The sequence below is a fragment of the Lycorma delicatula genome, chromosome 6, assembly GCF_047948215.1.
Source record: "Lycorma delicatula isolate Av1 chromosome 6, ASM4794821v1, whole genome shotgun sequence".
NCBI classification, from domain to species: Eukaryota; Metazoa; Arthropoda; class Insecta; order Hemiptera; family Fulgoridae; genus Lycorma; species Lycorma delicatula.
Window position 1 is genome coordinate 25,048,213 of NC_134460.1, and position 18,576 is coordinate 25,066,788.

The following is an 18,576-nucleotide window of genomic DNA, read 5'->3' on the forward strand; positions in this document are numbered from 1 at the left end:
TTTTTTTTTTTTTTTGAATGAAAAGTACATACAATTTTATTTCATTAATAACTTTTGATATTTTTCTTTTTTTTATTGTTATTATTGAATTATAATTTATTATAAAACTTTTTTTATAATCGTAGGTTAATAATTATTAATAAATCAATGTATTTAAATTTAAAAAAAAGAAGATGAAGTCGGGTTTGAACCGATATGCCTTCCCCTTGTAAAATCCAAATATTTCGTTATTTAAAATTTTATTTGGCTATAACTCTAGAACCAATGAAAATAAGTACAACTTATGACATATCGTTGAAAAGCTCTCAATGAGGGCTTATTACTGCAGTTAAGAAAAAGTCCGAAATCCAAAGTTTCTTTATTTTGGGTTTTTTTGGACACTTTTGATCCAGTCGATTGCAGTCAAAAGAGGAGTTGCTCAACTAGATGTTACAACAGTTCTAATTCCAAAATTCTAAAATCTTACGGCTGATTGTTTTTGAATTATACTAGATATATATCACGCCGAAACTAGTCAAAATGGATATTTCCGTTGAAATCTGAAAACTAACATTTTTCGCGATCACAATACTTCCTTTACTTCGTGCAAGGAAGTAAAAATGGAAACAAGAAATCGTGAAAAAAAGTTCAATAGAAGCGTCATTTTCATAACGGTATTTGAAGAATTTTCATTGGTTATTTTTCTAGTGGAAAAATTATTTTGTTTGGTGAATACTGTTGTTTCTCATCTCCACATTGAAGCAGAGTACTACAATTTGGTGAAATAATTTTCTCCGTGATAAATTGTCGGTAACAATGAGATATTTCTCATTTCCGAAAATTCCTCAACAGGAAGTTTTATTCGAATGACTAGATTGGGACACATCTAACAGAGTGGGATACATTGCACAATATATATTTCGATTAGTAAAATATATCGATACTTTAATAAAAATTGTTAATTCTAAAGGTCCAAGTTTATAAAATTTTTTTTACATTTTTCAGAACTTCGAAAAAAATTTCAATATACCCCTTTAGCCCTGTAAATTATTGTTACATTTGTTCAGTATTGTATTAAAGTTATCAAATAAAGGGCTTATAAAGTGTGATAGTAATGGTAGTGACGTGACATATTAGGACGATTTTAGGGTTATTAATTCGTTTAGAATTTTTACGTAAGCTCCTAAAATTTAATTAATAAGATGTCGCCAGCCTGTTTGCCTGTTGAAAATTTATCTTATTTAATTGGTCGTTTGAATATTCATTTTGCTATATTTACATATCTCTCAATATTTGTTGTAAAGTAAGTGATATAGGATTTAAAAACTATCACAATTTAATGCGAGTAGCTTGGTGGTATATTACGTCTCGCGTAAATGTTCTGAGCACTTTTTTTTAATTAATAGTTGACTAACAATAACTGCACAATTTTAATCGTTATTAATCAGTGTGAAACAGTTAGGGGGATTGTTGTCTGTTTATTTTTAACGCTGTGTCAATTAGCTAAGTTATAAGGACTTTTTTTTATTCTTTGTTTTCGTTATCTCTTGTGATCTGTGAACTGTGAACAAATAGTTTAATTAACAATCTATTATTATTATTTCTACGATTTCCACCAGTACATCATCTATTACGCTGTTATAGGCTACTGAGTGCATTGTCTGCGTATTTATATATAATGGTATACATTGTTTGTTGTTATTTCATTTAAAAATGGAAATAAAAATAATAAATTTGATTTTAGTCGCCTGCTACGAATCGTAGCAAAATGCGCATATATTCTTTAGTAATTGCTTTTTTCCCGTTAACTTATATCTTTGAAACCCAATTACACTAAACTTAATAAGTTTAAATTTATACAAATTAACGACAAGTCAGGAAAGAGAATGTTCTGTAAAATTATTTGATCAAAATGTGGAATAATTTTTATTTCTCGCACTATAAGTGCTGTCTACTGATGAAAAAACTTTTTAGACGGAATCTTGACCAGTGATTTCTTTTAATAAAACAGAAAATAGACCTTAAAAAATTTTATGTGATTTTAAATTGACCTATTAACCCACCGTTTTGGTCTAGTGGTAAATCCGTCTTCGCACATCAGCTGATTTCGAAATCGAGAGTTCCAACATACAAATCTTATTAAACACAGTTATTTTTATACGGATTTGAATACTAGATCGTGGATACCGGTGTTCTTTGGTGGTTGGGTTTCAATTAACTACACATCTCAGAAATGGTTGACCTGAGACTGTACAAGACTATACTTCACATACACTCATACATATCATCCTTATTCATCCTCTGAAGTAATATCTGACTGTGATTCCCGGAGGCTAAACAGGGAAAAAGAAAAAATAAAGCTGAACTATTAACGTCTCTGGAAAATCCAATAGCGCGTGTAGTTATGCAACCGTACATCTAGCACCTCTACCCGTTTTATCAAATTGATTTTATGGTAAAAACTCAAAATTATATAAGGATGATATATCTTATTGTAGTTCTGTGTCGTAACCAGTTTGAGCTACGAAACTTAGCTCCTTGGCCGGCCCACAGGAAGTTTTTCACACCAGATGAGCCCAAGGATTTACTGGCTCTACACCTCCATCCTCAAATCGTACGTAGCAGAATTGGACTTTTACCAGAAGTAATTTTTAGAGATAATGATCAAGTCTTTAATGAATTAGCTTTTTCAAGATCTGTTACTTTATATTTGGTTACGTTCATTTTAAACCACTGCGCCTTTGGTTATTAGTTCTTACGTACAAGTTGACAACAGAACTTCGGTCAAATATCTATTCAAATTTCTCTACCCCATCAACCCCCTCCACCAAATTTATAATTTATCTATAATCAAAATTCAACTTTAATTTAAATGATATGAACAGGCAGCATTCTTTTTCAAGAAAAAGAAGTTTTGTTGAAAATTTATTTTTAATAAATCCGAAATATTAAAATAGAATAATAGTCATAATCATTAATTTATGATTAAACTTAGGTTTTTTCCTTTTTATTAAGTAGGACAAACAGGATATGTACTTACAATTTTAATTAGTTATGATGGATTTTGGAAAAATTCTCAGATAAAGAAATTAACATTATAAAAACTTTTATAGGAAAAATTACATAATAGGAACCCATTTTTCTCCTCTTAACGGAATTGTTTTTAGATATTCAAAGCATGAGAGAAAATTAGTAATTGTTAACATAATGTGTATTATACTATAAATTATTTTGAAATTGGTTTTTACGTTTTAACTAAAAATAAACTAACCTACTGCAAAAATAACAATTTTTGTTATTTGATTTACGCTTTCATTTATATTGCCGCGTGTTTGCGGTTCGACAAGAATATTGAGAATATTGACAAGAATATTAAATGTAAAAATTTTTTACAAATACAATTTATTACCCTAAAGACATTTAAACAAAATAAATAATAATAATGACAGTGTGTATAGATAACATACAAAATAGTAATGCAAATAAACAAGACAGTATTTGTTTAATTACAGTTAAATTATAAAAACCAGATTACAGTCCAATTTTCTAAAATGACTACTAGAACACAATGTTGTATTAATACCAAGATATCGCTAGAAAAGTCTAAAGTTCAACCAATTCAATTTTTGCAAGTATTATTATTTTTACTGTTGCTAAAAGAACTACCCTACACTTTACGAATGAATATAATACTGTCGCTTACACTATTGTTTACCAATAACTCATCGAACAACTTGTATACACCTACAATCCACAAAGGAATGGTCGTGACATTCTCTTCGCTATGTTACCAAACGCTTACTGTTATCGCTGTCACCGCAACCGCGTCAAATACGGCCTCGCCTAATATTTATGATTGTAATTGTATTGTTGCTGTTATCGCTTGTTATTACGACGGCGCAAAACACGGCTTCGCAGAACTGCTGACTCTCTCCGGTGGTCCCTGGCAGTACTTACATTCCCTATCCTGCAGAACCGGTACCCGCCTCATCCTTTTAATTGTTGAAGCATAACAATTTTCATCATCTGCGCCCTTATATTTTTCTATAAATTTTTATTCCGGTCCGATAACTGTTCTGGCCGGACAACAGTTGTCGGAGGTGACGTTGTCTGTATTACAAAGAACAGATTTTTAAACGGACCCGTTATTCTAAGAAAAGGATCCCTTTTAGTTCTTTCTGGATTCTTATTTTCATTATTATTGTCTCTTTGTTCTCAATTGAAAGAATCCGTTACCTTGGTCCATTATATTGGTCCTGTTTTTATTTAAGGTTTCTGTAATTTTTTTTTTCATTGAAGTTATTAAAACTTCATTACAGGAAATAATTGTAAAATACTGAATTGAAATTTAGAAAAAGAAGACTTATATACTATATGTATGAGAATCGTGGAGTAAGAATGTAGAAGGAAGTAAACCTTGATTCTAAAAATGAATCAATATCTCCATTGCTATTCTGCCTATATATAGTAGAAGAAATTCAGAAACTGAAAGATAAATATGATAATAGACTAATTACAGAAAAATATTTTTAATTCCCTAATAAACTTAGTTTTTTGACAGAAATTAAAATAAAGTTTTAAAAATAAATAAGAATAAAACGAAAGTATGAAATATATATATATATATATATATATATATATAAAGGAGAATAATAAGGTATGTTAAATTAGGGGAACTTAATACAGTAGGAGTTACAAAATTTTATTATTTATGGTGTAAAATTAATAAGATTGAAAGAAAAAGGTTTAAATTAAAAACAGAGTGTCACAAGGTAGGAAAGCTTTAATGTAGAAAAGAAAAGAATTATTATCAGATATACGCTTCGATTTAAGATTTCTTGAAAATATTTGTATTGGAGTATAGCGCATTATGGTAGCGCATAAATTAGAAAGGAAAAGAATAGAAATACAGATGTGTTAAAAAAGATGTTTAACATAAGGAGATAAAATACAATTCAAAGACAGTTACTTTTATACGGATTTGAATACTACATCGTGGATTTCTGTGTTCTTTGATGGTTGGGTTTCAATTAACCACACATCTCAGGAATGGTCGAACTGAGACTGTACAAGACTACACTTCATTTACACTCATATATATCATCTTCATTCTGAAGTAATACCTGAACGGTAATTCCCGGAGGCAAAACAGAAAAAATAAAAGGAAATAACATACAAAATTACTGATGTTAAGACAAACAGAATGGAAGAAAAATTTATAGCAAAATATCGTAAGGAAGCGAACTTGTTTTTACATCAAGTATTATACATTCAGGCTTATTTGATTCGCTGATAGAAGATATATAGAAATTAAGAAATGTAATGAAAGACTCGACTTAAAATAGATAGCTGTTGCCGTATGATGTAGAAATTATATTGTAAAAGATTAGTGACATAACTAATATATCATCAAATCAGTCAAATGATTGATGCCAAAAAAGTAAAGTTATCTTATTTAATTTTTTTATTAAATATCTAAAGTGTATAAAAAATTTTATTAAGTAAATTTTATTTGCTAGATTAGAAAAATTGAAAAAAAAGTGATTATATATTGTTGTAATATGGCGAAAAAAAAAGTAATTGATATTTCTTTCTTATGTCAAACTGAGAAAAAAAAATCACTTGTTAGGAAATACCACCATTTTTTTATCAGGTAATTTTTTTATCAGGTTAATTTATATCTTAATAACCCCTGCATTACTGTGTACGTAAGGAGACAATATATATATTTTTTTATGTTTGTGTGGATGTGTAAAAATCTATGTACGTTCGGAGAAAGTAAGTGTTAAATATGGATCATCGGTCAATAGGGATATCGAGAAAAAGATAACAGCAGTTGTTTTGTTATACAATAAACATTATTGCATCATACATTATAGTAGAACGTCGATAATAAAAGTGCAATTCAGTTTGTTCATTTATCTTTCTTTCTCTGTTGGTTTGTCATTTTTGCAACATTTTCCATTATAACTCCTGTTATCTTTATATTTTTTCATGATTTTTTGATTAGGTCAATCTCTTCAAACGTTAAAATTTATGTAATAAAAAATATTGTATCTTTTTTTGTGCGTGAGAGTGTAAATTTGTAAGGATTTTAATTCTTTTAAGGAACGGTTTTTTAGGTTACTAGGCAGATTTGTTTTATTTATTTTTTTCTATGTATAAAAGTTGGGTATATTAAATACCCAACTTCCTTTTATATATATATATCTAAAGTAATTGATCGAAATGAACTCCTGTGGTAGCCTTTTTTCATTATACAGTTCAGTTTAATGAATAAAATATAAATTCTGTATTCTTAGTCTTGAAAAAGTTTTAGTCTAAAAATATAAAAATGAGGCATTTTTATGATATCCTTAGTTAGAAAAAAAAAATACTAATACAAAGATTGAAAAAGCAAAATTATTCAAAAGATTACTGTTACATTGATCTCTGAATTCATATTATTCAAGACCGGATTATATGCAATATAAAAAGCTTGAAATATGCAAGAAACGTGTCAAAATATGCAACTTTATATAATATAAAAGTAGTAATTTTTAGTTTTGTATTTCAAAATCAGCATACAATTAGTAAGTAGTTGAATAACATATCGATAAATTCGATTATTAATAATTATTTAACACTTTGTTACTTTTGTAAACATAAACAATCAACGGTACTGTTCTGCGGCTGCTAAGTGCGCTGTAAGAGCCGTGCAGCTGGCCGGCTACAACGTAAGATTTCATTTATTGACAAGGTACCCTACCGAACACTATTGTAAATGTAGCGAAAATGTGCCTCATCACTAGATTTTAAGGAAAATTTGGAGTAACCGGTGAGAAAGGCTTAATATGCAAATGAATATAATCCGGTCTCTACATATTTTTATCTTTATTTATAATATCGTAGGTAAAAAATATATTTCATTTTTTTATAATTTTTGTTCCATAACTTAAAAAATTGATTTGAATATATAATTATATGTGTAATTTATTTTTCCAGGAAATTTGTTGATCTATTAATTGCAACCTAATCTCTTCAGAGTCGCAATATAGGTAAGTCTATATAAAACATAAAAAATTTTATCTATCTAAAAATTAAAAATATTTGGTAAACAAACTGAAAAAGTTTAGTTTTTCTGCAATTACTCGTTAACTAATATTGTTATAGACGTCGTTGGGGGTCTCAAAATCCACATTACATTAGACCACAGACTACCAGCATGCACTCACTATTCACTCAATTATGAGACGAGTTTCAAGAGAACATAGTTTTTGTCTTTTGTCACACTCAAAGCCTTACCTCAATGGCATTCAAATCGAGATATCTCGACAACTAATAAAGATACAGAATCTTATGGGTTTTAAAACACTCACTACGTCATGCGCAATCAAATGAGCCCATACCGACTTCCATCACTCTATTCTTGAAAACGTTTTGAGAGAACTTTAATTAAATTGCCGATCTCCGTGGCGGAGCGGTAGAATCTCGGTCTTTTATCCGGAGGTCCCGGGTTCGAATCTCGGTCAGGCAAGACATTTTTCATACGCTACAAAATTTCATTTCTATTTCCCACGCACAAGCTTCAAGCTTATGTGGTGATATCAAGCAAAAAAAAAAAAAAAAAATAAGAAAGCACGTATACATGCTCTCTGATTTAATGGACTGAGAAATTAAATAGCAATTGTATCACTTTAAATCAGTGTATGCACATTGATACAAATTTTGAACGATAATCGATGTATATATGTATCAAAAGCGAGAAACGAGAAAAAAAGCGAGAAGAAATGCGGACACGTTGTTGTTAACGTTTAGGCTTTTACCGTGATTTGATACCGACTCACAGCTCCGACTGACCGATACACTGATTCGATTCCACTGATAGACGAAAAAAAAAAAAAATGCTTCTCTAAGTGTGATATCATTTCTTAAATTGCATTTTTGCGTAGATACAGATCTGTAAATACATTTTTTCTATCACCCTTAAGGGAGAATATAGTTAAAATCTGTCAAATTTATAATTTTGCATGGCCATACCTGTGTTAGAATGATTTCGCTGATGCTTTTCTTTTATAAATAGCTTCAGGTACATTCCGAATTAATGTCCAACAGAAATCTGCTGAAATGTTAGTATTCCATTTCCCTTTATAGCGGCTTTCCACCTCCGAAATGTCTTTGTGGAAACGTTCACCGTGTTCGTCACTAACGTCTCCGAGGTTGTCCGTGAAAAAATCCAGATGTGGGTGGAGGAAATGTATTTTCAAAGACATGTTATATACCATAGCTCTGTCTGAAGTAAAAAGTTGATTAACAATATCGTGGTGATTGTCGGATTTTTGTTTGCCGAGAAAATTTTTGCTAACATCTTTAAATGATGCCCAAGCTGCACTTTCTATATTATTTAACATCGAATTAAATACATCATATTTGACCAACTCTCCTCTTTGAGGACCAACAAATATTCATTCTTTAATTTTTCCTTCACTTACATTCGGAAATTTCTGCCTGATGTACAAAAATCTGGGACTATCGTTCTTCTTCATTGTTTTTACAAAAAATTTCATTAGTCTTAGCTTGTAATGGAGAGGGGGTAAAAATATTTTTTTGGGTTCAATTAAGGACTCATGAATAATATTTTTTCCCATTTGGAGTTAACTTGTCTCGTTTCTTTCACTCTTTGGTAACATAATGTTTATCCCTACCTCAGCTGTCCCATTTGCAAAGAAAACACATGTACTTAGTTTAGCCTAACTGTATGCCTAACAAAGTAGCTATAACTTTCAAATCACCACATATGTTCCAGCTATGTTTTTTATAATTTATTTTTTCAAGAACGTCTTTCATCACATTGTACGTCTCTTTCAAATTATTACCATAATCGATCGGAATCGAAGGATATTTGTTACCACTGTGTAGTAGAACCACCTTCAAGTTAAGTCGTCAATATTTGTGCAATAAACCAATTATTTTCATCAATAAATTACTAAGAAAGTTCTTTTTGTCGGCTTCGAAAGCCCGAAATTTTTGTATTTTTTTAAGTAAGTTTGAACCTTGCAGTCTTGAGCCTCACATTTCATATTGATTTTTTGATAAATTTAAATCCCTAACCAAGTCATTTAATTTACCTTGTGATATAAGATGTAGCTTATTGGAAGATAATTCAAAATCATGTTTGTTCTTTAGCACTGCCTGATTCTTCATCGTTGCTTTCGAAACATACATTCACAGGTGGCTCAGGAACTGGAATAATTTCACTGTGAAGTACAGATTTGATTGCAGATTGCGATGAAGGATATTTTACAGTATGTTTAGAGTTTTTAGAAATTCTAGACACACTTGTTAAACAAAAGTAACAATCTATTACATCAGTGATTCCCAAATTATGTGCCGCGAAATATTGTAAAAACTTAATAATTAATTGAACCAAGACATTTAAAATTATTAATTTAATGGTAATAAAGTAAAAATAATAATAATAATGAAAATACACGAGTTTTATTTATTTTTATCTCTTACAAGTAGTCATACCTTTACTTAGGGTAGAGCACCATGGAAAAATGTTAATTGTAAAAGGGCGCCGCGACTCGGAATAGTTTGGAAACCACTGTTTTAAACGAACTCAATTTCCTAAATGGTTAGCATTTTGCATGACCATTAATCAACAAGGCGCAAAGAGAAATTATAGTCCGAGTAGGAATCTATCTATATGAATGAGTTTTTAGCCATGGATAATTTTACTTGTCCTACGGTGCACAAAATTTTTTAAAATGTGAAAATGGAGAGGTGACCTAAGGATCGACATAATGTCGGGAAGGAAGTAGTATAAACCACAACGTAAACTATCTATTATAACTTAAGCTAATTTATTTACTATGCTGTGAAGCAGCACGGGTGCTCTAGTTTCTTATTAATTTATATCTTTATGTTGATGGTAAATTAAAACTTTTTTGCAGAAATAAATTTCCGTATAACGATTATACGTTGTTTCTGTTTATGGAAATCATATTATTATTCTTTGATCTAATATCAGTAGTCTTAATATAAACTAAAATGGCGTTGATGTAATATTCCGTATTTTAATTGGATGTCTATTATTATGTTTTAAGACAACCCTTTGTTCTTTCTTTTTCCTGTTTAGCCTCCGGCAACTACCGTTTAGATAATTCTTCAGAGGATGAATGAGGATGATATGTATGAGTGTAAATGAAGTGTAGTCTTGTACATTCTCAGTTCGACCGTTCCTGAGATGTGTGGTTAATTTAAACCCAACCACCAAAGAACACCGGTATCCACGATGTAGTATTCAAGTCCGTGTAAAAATAGCTGGCTTTTCTAGGACTTGAACGCTGTAACTCTCGACTTCCACATCAGCTGATTTGGGAAGACGCGTTAACCACTAGACCAACCGGTGGGTAACCCTTTGTTCTTACCATTTTTTATGTACACTCACTAATGGTAATACTGTTTTTGTTAATAATTTGTTTATTAATATCGTTTATTTACATAGTAATTACGAATTTTTACCGATTTATCGAAGAAAAGTACGGTATTATTTTCGGTCGCATGGTGTGAGTGGGGAGTGAAAATGAATTTTCTTTACGTTAGAGGTATGAGGAGTACGAAAATACCATTCACTTAAAATGGGGTTTATATATATTGCATCAAAATAACGATGTTTAAAAATAATTATCCCAGAAAAAAGAAGAAATATTTACAAAATGTTTAATTGTTGATTAATATTTTTTTTATTTGACGTAGTCCTTATCAATCTGTGGAATATATATATAAAATATTAAAATATAACTTCTAACTACACAAATATTGTAGTTTCTGTAGTAATTTCGGTTTTTATACCATCCTCGGAAAATAAAAATTTAAAGAATACGTGTACATCGTAATCAGTTTTAATCGTTTTAGTTTTTCTTTATCATAATTTTTAGACATAAAAGGCAACTATATCTCCTTAGAATAGTGTAACAACCGAAATCGTTTGATATATTATAGTATTTGATGGTTAGAAGTTGAATTTTATTATTAGTGTATTATTTATATTTTTTAGAAATTGAAAAGGGCTGTGATTGAGTCCAAGTGGGTGTTTTTAGTTGTAGATAAAACTGTTTTCAAGCTAGCTTTCCGCTTTTCACTGGGAGTGTCTAAAAAAAATACTCTGTAATCTTTAGTCAATAATTGTTTTTATTTATATTTTATAAACACATGTAGAAATATCCTTTTTATTGTTTTGTAATTGTTTATTTTTTAGTAATTTTTTTCTTTTACTATTACTTTTAATAATTTATTTATGTATATTGTTAATGATCGTTTAACAATCTCAATGTGTAGGGCGTTTAAAACTAGATATTTTCTATTAAGTTCTTAATACTATTCCGAGTATTCTTCTATCTTTTGTAATATTTTTCATTCATAATTTTATTATTTTTCCCCATTCATACAATTTTATTATTATTCTCTTTTTATTAATTAACATACTGTTTGGTGAATAATATAAATGGCGTGTATGTCCGTATTCAAAAATGTTTAAAGTTAATATCTGTATAAAGTGTATTATTTTACATTTGTATACCACCGGTGATATATTAGCGTAGCCATCCTATTTGTGTATAGTTTAAGTGGGAGTTCAGTGTACATGATTACAATACGAACGATAGTAAGAGGGGTAGAGGCTGGTGTGCGGTGTTGTGCTCGGGCTATTCATTCAATGAACGCTTCTCTTTGTCGTGGCCGCCTGGTAAAATAACGTAATGAATATTCATGGTCGTATTGTATTATTGTTATTTTTTCAGTTAAACCTCTTAACCTGTTGAGTTTTTATCGCATTATAATTATGGTTATGCAGTGTAGTCTTTCTTTCTATTTAATCTAGTAAATTATGTTTTCAAAAGTATATTTAATATTATAAATCGTTGCTAATACCTCCATATTTTGATCATGTAATGCGTGCACCCTGTTTTTAAATCTAGAAAGTCAGTGAAAAAATTTTTAAATGTTAAATTATAAATTGAGTTATAGTTGTTAAAGTGAAATGTTAAAATCGTAATCGATATAATAATTTAAATATATTTTGTATTTATTTTCACTATCATTCAATTCAAGCTAATATAATGAAAATAGCTTATTAGTAAATATTTAATATTTAAATAATTAAATATTTTCATTTAATGATAAAATGTTTTTCGCATATGTTTTTATATAAACAGTACAATCTCAGTAGTCCAATTTATAAAACACTGTAAGGATTTCAATGTACCGAAAAAACCGGACTTCCGGTTGTCGAAGAAGTTTTGTAATGAATGGGTAATTCAGAAAAATATAGATAGGTCTATTAAAAATTTCGATTTTTAATTAATGAAATCTTTGTGTATAAGTTTGAATTTTAATTCTACAAAATACAAATTAATTTTTTTTTTTTTGTGAAGGGAATTGTTTTCCAGTCTATATATTTATACTACTGTATAAAGGGGAAGAGGGTTTTTGTTTGATCGTTTGATAAACAAATAAACTACTTGATCAATCGCAACCAAATTTTTACCTATGTTTCTTGGCACAACTTAAAAGGTTTGTACATTTATTTCATTTCAAAAAAATCGTGAAAAAAAATGTATGTGTGTAGTAGTAGTAGTAGTAGTAGTTGAAATTTGCTGGTTGAAACACAAAAGATTCCTTATCTAATGCCAGTCGGTTCATTTCTGTATATCCCTACATCCTACATCCCTAACAATTTTGTTTACATATTCCAAACGTTGCCTGCCTGCACAATTTTTTTCCTTCTACCTTACCCTCTAATATTAAAGCGACTATTCCAGGATGCCTTAATATGTGGCCTATAAGTCTGTCTATTCTTTTAACTATATTTTTCCAAATCCCTCTTTCTTCATCGATTTGCCGCAACAATTCTTCATTTGTCACTTTATCCAACCATCTGGTTGTCAACATTCTTCTGCTGCACCAAATTTCAGAAGCTTCTAATCTTTTCTTCTCAGATCCTCCGATTGTCCAAAATTCACTTTCATATAAAGCTACGCTCCAAATGTATACTTTCAAAAATGTTTTCCTGACGTTTAAATTAATTTTGATTAAGAAAATTATATTTCTGACTGAAAGCTCGTTTTGTCTGTGCTATCCAGCATTTTATACCACTCCTGCTTTGTCCATCTTTAGTAATTCTACTTCCCAAATAACAAAATTCTTCTACTTCCATAATCTTTTCTCTTCCTATCTTTATATTCAGTCGGTGTAGATTCCATCTACATTATTTCTATTGCATTTTATCGCTTTCGTTTTGTTCTTGTTTATTTTCATGCAGTAGTTTTTGCGTCAGACTTCATCCGTGCCATTCATTGTTTCTTCTAAATCTTTTTTACTGTCAACTAGAATTATTATATCATCAGCAAATCTTAGCACCTTTATCTTTTCATCTTACACTGTTACTCCGATCGAAATTGTTCTTTAACATCATTAACTGCTAGTTCTATGTAAAGATTAATAAGTAACGGGGATAGGGAACGTCTTTGTCGGACTCACTTTTTTATTACCGCTTCTTTGTTATGTTCTTCGATTATTACCGTTACAGTTTGGTTCCTGTAAATTTTAGCAAGTGTTCTTCTATCTCTATACTTGAACCCTAAATATTTTAAAATGCAAAACATTTTTTCCAGTCTACGTTATCAAATGCCTTTTCTAAGTCTATAAATGCTTATGTATGTCGTTTTGTTTTTCTTCTTCTATTAATCTGAGCGCTGAAATTGCTTCCCTTGTCCCTAAACTTTTCCTGAAACAAGATTGGTCTTCTAACACTCTTCCACTCTCCTTCTGTACAGAATTCTAGTTAAGATTTTTGATGCGCGAGTATTTAAGCTAATTATTCTGTATTCTTCTTTATTGTATTATAACGTAATAATTCTTCGTGAAATTTATATTATATCAATTTTTATATTTTTATCTTTCAATTTTCTCTTTCCTGTTACATCCTGTGTTTTTTTTTAATATTGTATCAATCAACTCATAAATGAGAACTATTTTCCAGTTGGTTTATTTCCTCAAAAATCTTAACATTTGCTAAATATAGTTTGTTTATCCTAATTGTGCTATTCCATGCGATTCATAAAAATTTGAGTAAAACGTAAAAGTCATTGAATGTTTTAAATGGTTAAATTTTATAGACTATTTTAATTTTTTGATTTTATTTCTATTGACTAATCATCGTATAAAGGTTTTTTATATGAATAATTTATTTATAAGTTTAAACCTTTTAAGTCAGAATACAGCGTGAAATGTTTGCTGAATATAAAAAATCCACAGGGTTCAGAACCATTACTTTATGGATGAAATTATAAAAAGTCATCATTCTTTGTCCTAAAGAACTAGGTTTTAAATTTCAAGTGTTATTTTTTATTTCTAACTATTTAAACAATTTTATTATGTAAGCCGTTCTTGAAAAAAATAATTCGCTGGCATTGAGAACCGGTGTTTACGCAGTTGACGATTGATACCTGTTAAAGGCTGCCTCATGATTAATGCAATCTTTAGTAGCGCTGTTGTGGCACATGTTCAAAAATTAAACGAACAAGTGCATGCCAGCTGAACTTATACTGCATAATTAGAATACCAAAAATATATTTTTTCATTATATTCATATTGTGTTGCGTTTGGGTTTTGTGTTTGCTAAATATCTGCATTTCTTAATCGAAGTTTATTGTTTTATGCTGTCAAACGTTACTCGTTAATGTACTTTTCGTATTATAATTGTTTGAATTTATTTAGTGAAATTACTTTTATGTAGTTATCGGAGTTGTACGTTATCTAATCGCAACATTGTTTTCATTGTTAAATATTAAAAACTTATTTGAACTTCGATGACGCTTTTCTGGTTCTTAATTTAAATTAAAAGAAATTAGATTAAACTAATGTGAACTGTCTCAAAATATAACATTAAAAACTAAATATGTACGGAGATCTACAGGATTCATGTTTATATGAATTTAAATTATAGGAAACGAAGTAATGAACATTTTGATTTAATTGATTTTTTCCAAGACATACGTCCAGGATCTTTGTATTTTTATCCCGATAGCAAAAATGTAAATTTTTCTTAATACATAAAACAATTTTCTTTTTTATAAAAAAAAAACTATTCAAATTAAGTAGGTATTTACGTCCACTTCGATTGTTCATCAATCATCATCAGTAGGTACGTGGAAGGGTAGATACAATGATAATAAATAAGTAAATAAAAAATACTTATAAAAAACCTACAAACAGTATTTCTGCGTGTTATAAAGTAAAGTATTTGTTGACTAAAACCACGAAGTTTGACAATCCCAATAACTTAAGATTTCCCGAGACTATAAATGATTTATATTATTTTTAAGCTAAGTTCGCGTTCCACTGGTTTGAATAAAACGATGTTTCACAGTTGTAATCAATTTTTATTTTATAAATAATGGCTAGCATTCCCGTTGCGGCTTCACCCCTCTATATGGTTTCTTGTGTTTCCCGACGCTGTCAATTTTTTTTTTATTTTTTGCTTTTTAGTCAAGTAACTGGAGGTAGGTGCAGCCAGTCGCGTCGCACATACAGTAGTAGCCTTGGCAGTGCCTGAATTGGTTGGCCGCCGCTTTGTACACCTTTGCACCCCCTTAAAAAATTGAAATAAAAAAAAATCCGAAAATAGTTTTTATCTGAATAGTATTTGCAATCCCAAATCTACTGAATATCTCGTTTAGTATATTCGGAAATGTGGAAAATTTGCAATCATTCAAAAATTTTACCTTCCTTCACCCCTTTCATGGTCGAATTTCAAAGAATTTAGAAAGCGGTTTTTAAATATTAACATAAAGAGAAATTTAAAAAAATAGGGAGGTTTCAGGAAAAATTAAAAAAATCATTTTAACCTTCTAAACTCGGAATTTCAATAAATCTAGATATTGGTTTTTAGATATCTAAAATACTATGTTTTAGAAACTGGTTTTTATTGATGTCTACATTGGTTACCGAGAAATTAAAAAAATAATAAATTTCATTTTTAATCCATTTCTCTTTACACTCGGAATTTAAAAAATCCTTTCTTAGTGTGCAATTACACCGTAAGTAGAACATGTATACTAATTTCATCAATTTATCTTCAGTAGTTTTTGCTGGGCGTTGATGAATCAGTCGGTCAGTCAGGATATATTCTTCTATCTACATATACTCATATATATGTTTAGAGAGAAAGAGAGAGAATGTGTGAGTGAATGAGTAAACGGGGTATTGATTCATCTTCAATTTTTTTTTGTCCTTTTCATTTTATTTCATTCAGTTGACGTATCTTATTCAAAGTCAGACATTAAGTTGCGCGGAGTCTTTCACGTCTGAACGTTACGAATAGTGCTGTAATACCGAGTTTTTAATTATATTGAGATAGCTTCTTGATGTTACTTTATTTAATCTTACTAAGCCTAAATACTTAAATGTTTCATCCTATTGAAAAATTTAATTATTATTGATCATTATGGTTTTTCTTTAATTTTACTATTTCTTCAGCATCTACTTATGATAATTTAACAGTCGAAATTGTTATTTAGTTTTAAATTTTACTATTATTATTATTTTACACTTTTTAAGCGTTTTCTCTATTCAAATTTATGTTAACTAAAATTTGGAAATAGGACGAGTTAAATCAGTTGCAAACCACTAGTTAATTTTTTATCTCATCTTACGTTACTCAAAAATTCTGTAGCATGACTAAACTGACGACAGAGTAGATATCTGAGATGAAATAATAATATGCCTTCTTAGCTGTCATCTAATTCAATTTAAATATATATATATATATTATATATATATATATATATATATATAAATATATATATATATATATATATATATATATATATTACGGTAAATTTGAATAATCTGATTATGCATAATTACCGGTTAATGTGATTAATCGCCTCCACTGTTGGAAAATTTAATAAATATACAGCAGTTTATTAAATGTATCGGTCATTTTACATATTCTTCATATTAACATATTTTACATATTAAAATAACAACTCGACTATAAGCAGTAAATACTGAATCTATTATTTAAATAATCAAAACATTAATGTTAATTAGTCGAGATTAACGAGCTTAGGTTGTTGGTTACCACACATCTCAGGAACGGTCGAACTGAGAATGTACAAGACTACACTTCATTTACACTCATACATATCATCCTCATTCATCCTCTGAAGAATTATCTAAACGGTAGTTACCGGAGGCTAAACAGGAAAAAGAATAAAGGTTATGTTGGTTAGATTATGTTGATTATGTGAACTGACGAATCGTACGTATATCAATGTAACTTAACTAAACATAACCTACCCTCGCTTCGCTCGCTAACGTCGACTAATTAACGTTAATTATACAAATTATATATGTTATGGGAAATTAATCGGATTAACCGGTAATTATGCAAAATTACCGGATTAATCAAATTTACCGTAACATACACGTACACTCTTCGGTCGTCCTTTCGCTGATATTGTTCTTTATCTACTTCTTACGTATCAAGATATCATTCATTATCGATACATTTGCTGGTGTTGTTAATATGTATATTAATTTAAAGGAAAAAATGTACTCTACTAAATGAAAAATAATTCATTATTGTAATTTTTACTTACTTGTACGAAACAAAGGAAGTATTGTAATCGCGAAAAATTTCGGTTTTCAGATTTCAACGGAAATATCCATTTTGATCATCTACGAATTCATTTTGAGTAGTTTCGGCGTGACGTCTGTACGTACGTGTATGTATGTATGTACGTATCTCGCATAACTCAAAAACGATTAGCCGTATAATGTTGAAATTTTGGATTTAGAACTGTTGTAACATCTAGTTGTGAACCTTCCCTTTTGACTGCGATCGACTAAAACAAAAATGTCTAAAAAAAGCCCAAAATTCAAAAACATTTGGATTTTGACTTTTTCTTTACTGTATTAATAAGCCCTAATTGAGAGCTTTTCAACAATATATCATAAGTGGTACTTATTTTCACTGGTTCCAAAGTTTTAACTAAATAAAATTTTATTAATTAAATATTTGGATTATAGGGGAAGGCACATCGTTTCAAAACAGATTCATCTCCTTTTTTTTTAACTTTTTAAAGTTAAAATCAATCTAAATATTGATTTACTAATAATTATTAACCAATCGTAAAAAAAATTACGACGAATAATAATTCAATAACAAAAAGAAAATATACCAGAAGTTATTCTTGAAATTTTATGTACTTTTCATTTTAAAAAAAAGTGTATGTGTAATTTAATAGGCGTACAAGGAAGTCATGTGGTGTCCAAATCACATTTATTTTATATTATAGTACTTGTCATTTTTTACCATATAAATTAAAAATTTATTTAAAAACAAATAACAATAAATAAACAGCTGTTGTTCTTTACTGATGAATCTTTACACTCTCTTTGATTATTATTGAAGCATTACATGTAAAAAAAGTGTAAATCGGAACTTTTAAAATAGTTATCCACCTCCGTAAATGATTTAGCGGTAAATCTGCTTTTTAACTCTATTATTTCATAATCGCTATCATTTTTTTAAAATTAATTGGAAGA

At 29.3% G+C, this 18,576-nt stretch overlaps 1 protein-coding gene across 3 annotated transcripts in view; it reads left to right on the plus strand.

Annotated features, from left to right (window-relative positions):
- The window catches only part of LOC142326756 (uncharacterized), a 288,474-nt gene that overhangs the window by 89,197 nt on the left and 180,701 nt on the right, over positions 1 to 18,576 (plus strand). For all 3 annotated transcript variants that reach the window (XM_075369440.1, XM_075369441.1, XM_075369442.1), the window contains one exon: positions 6,964 to 7,016. The gene's annotated coding sequence lies outside the window, so the exon portion shown is untranslated. The remainder of the gene's footprint in view (positions 1 to 6,963; positions 7,017 to 18,576) is intronic.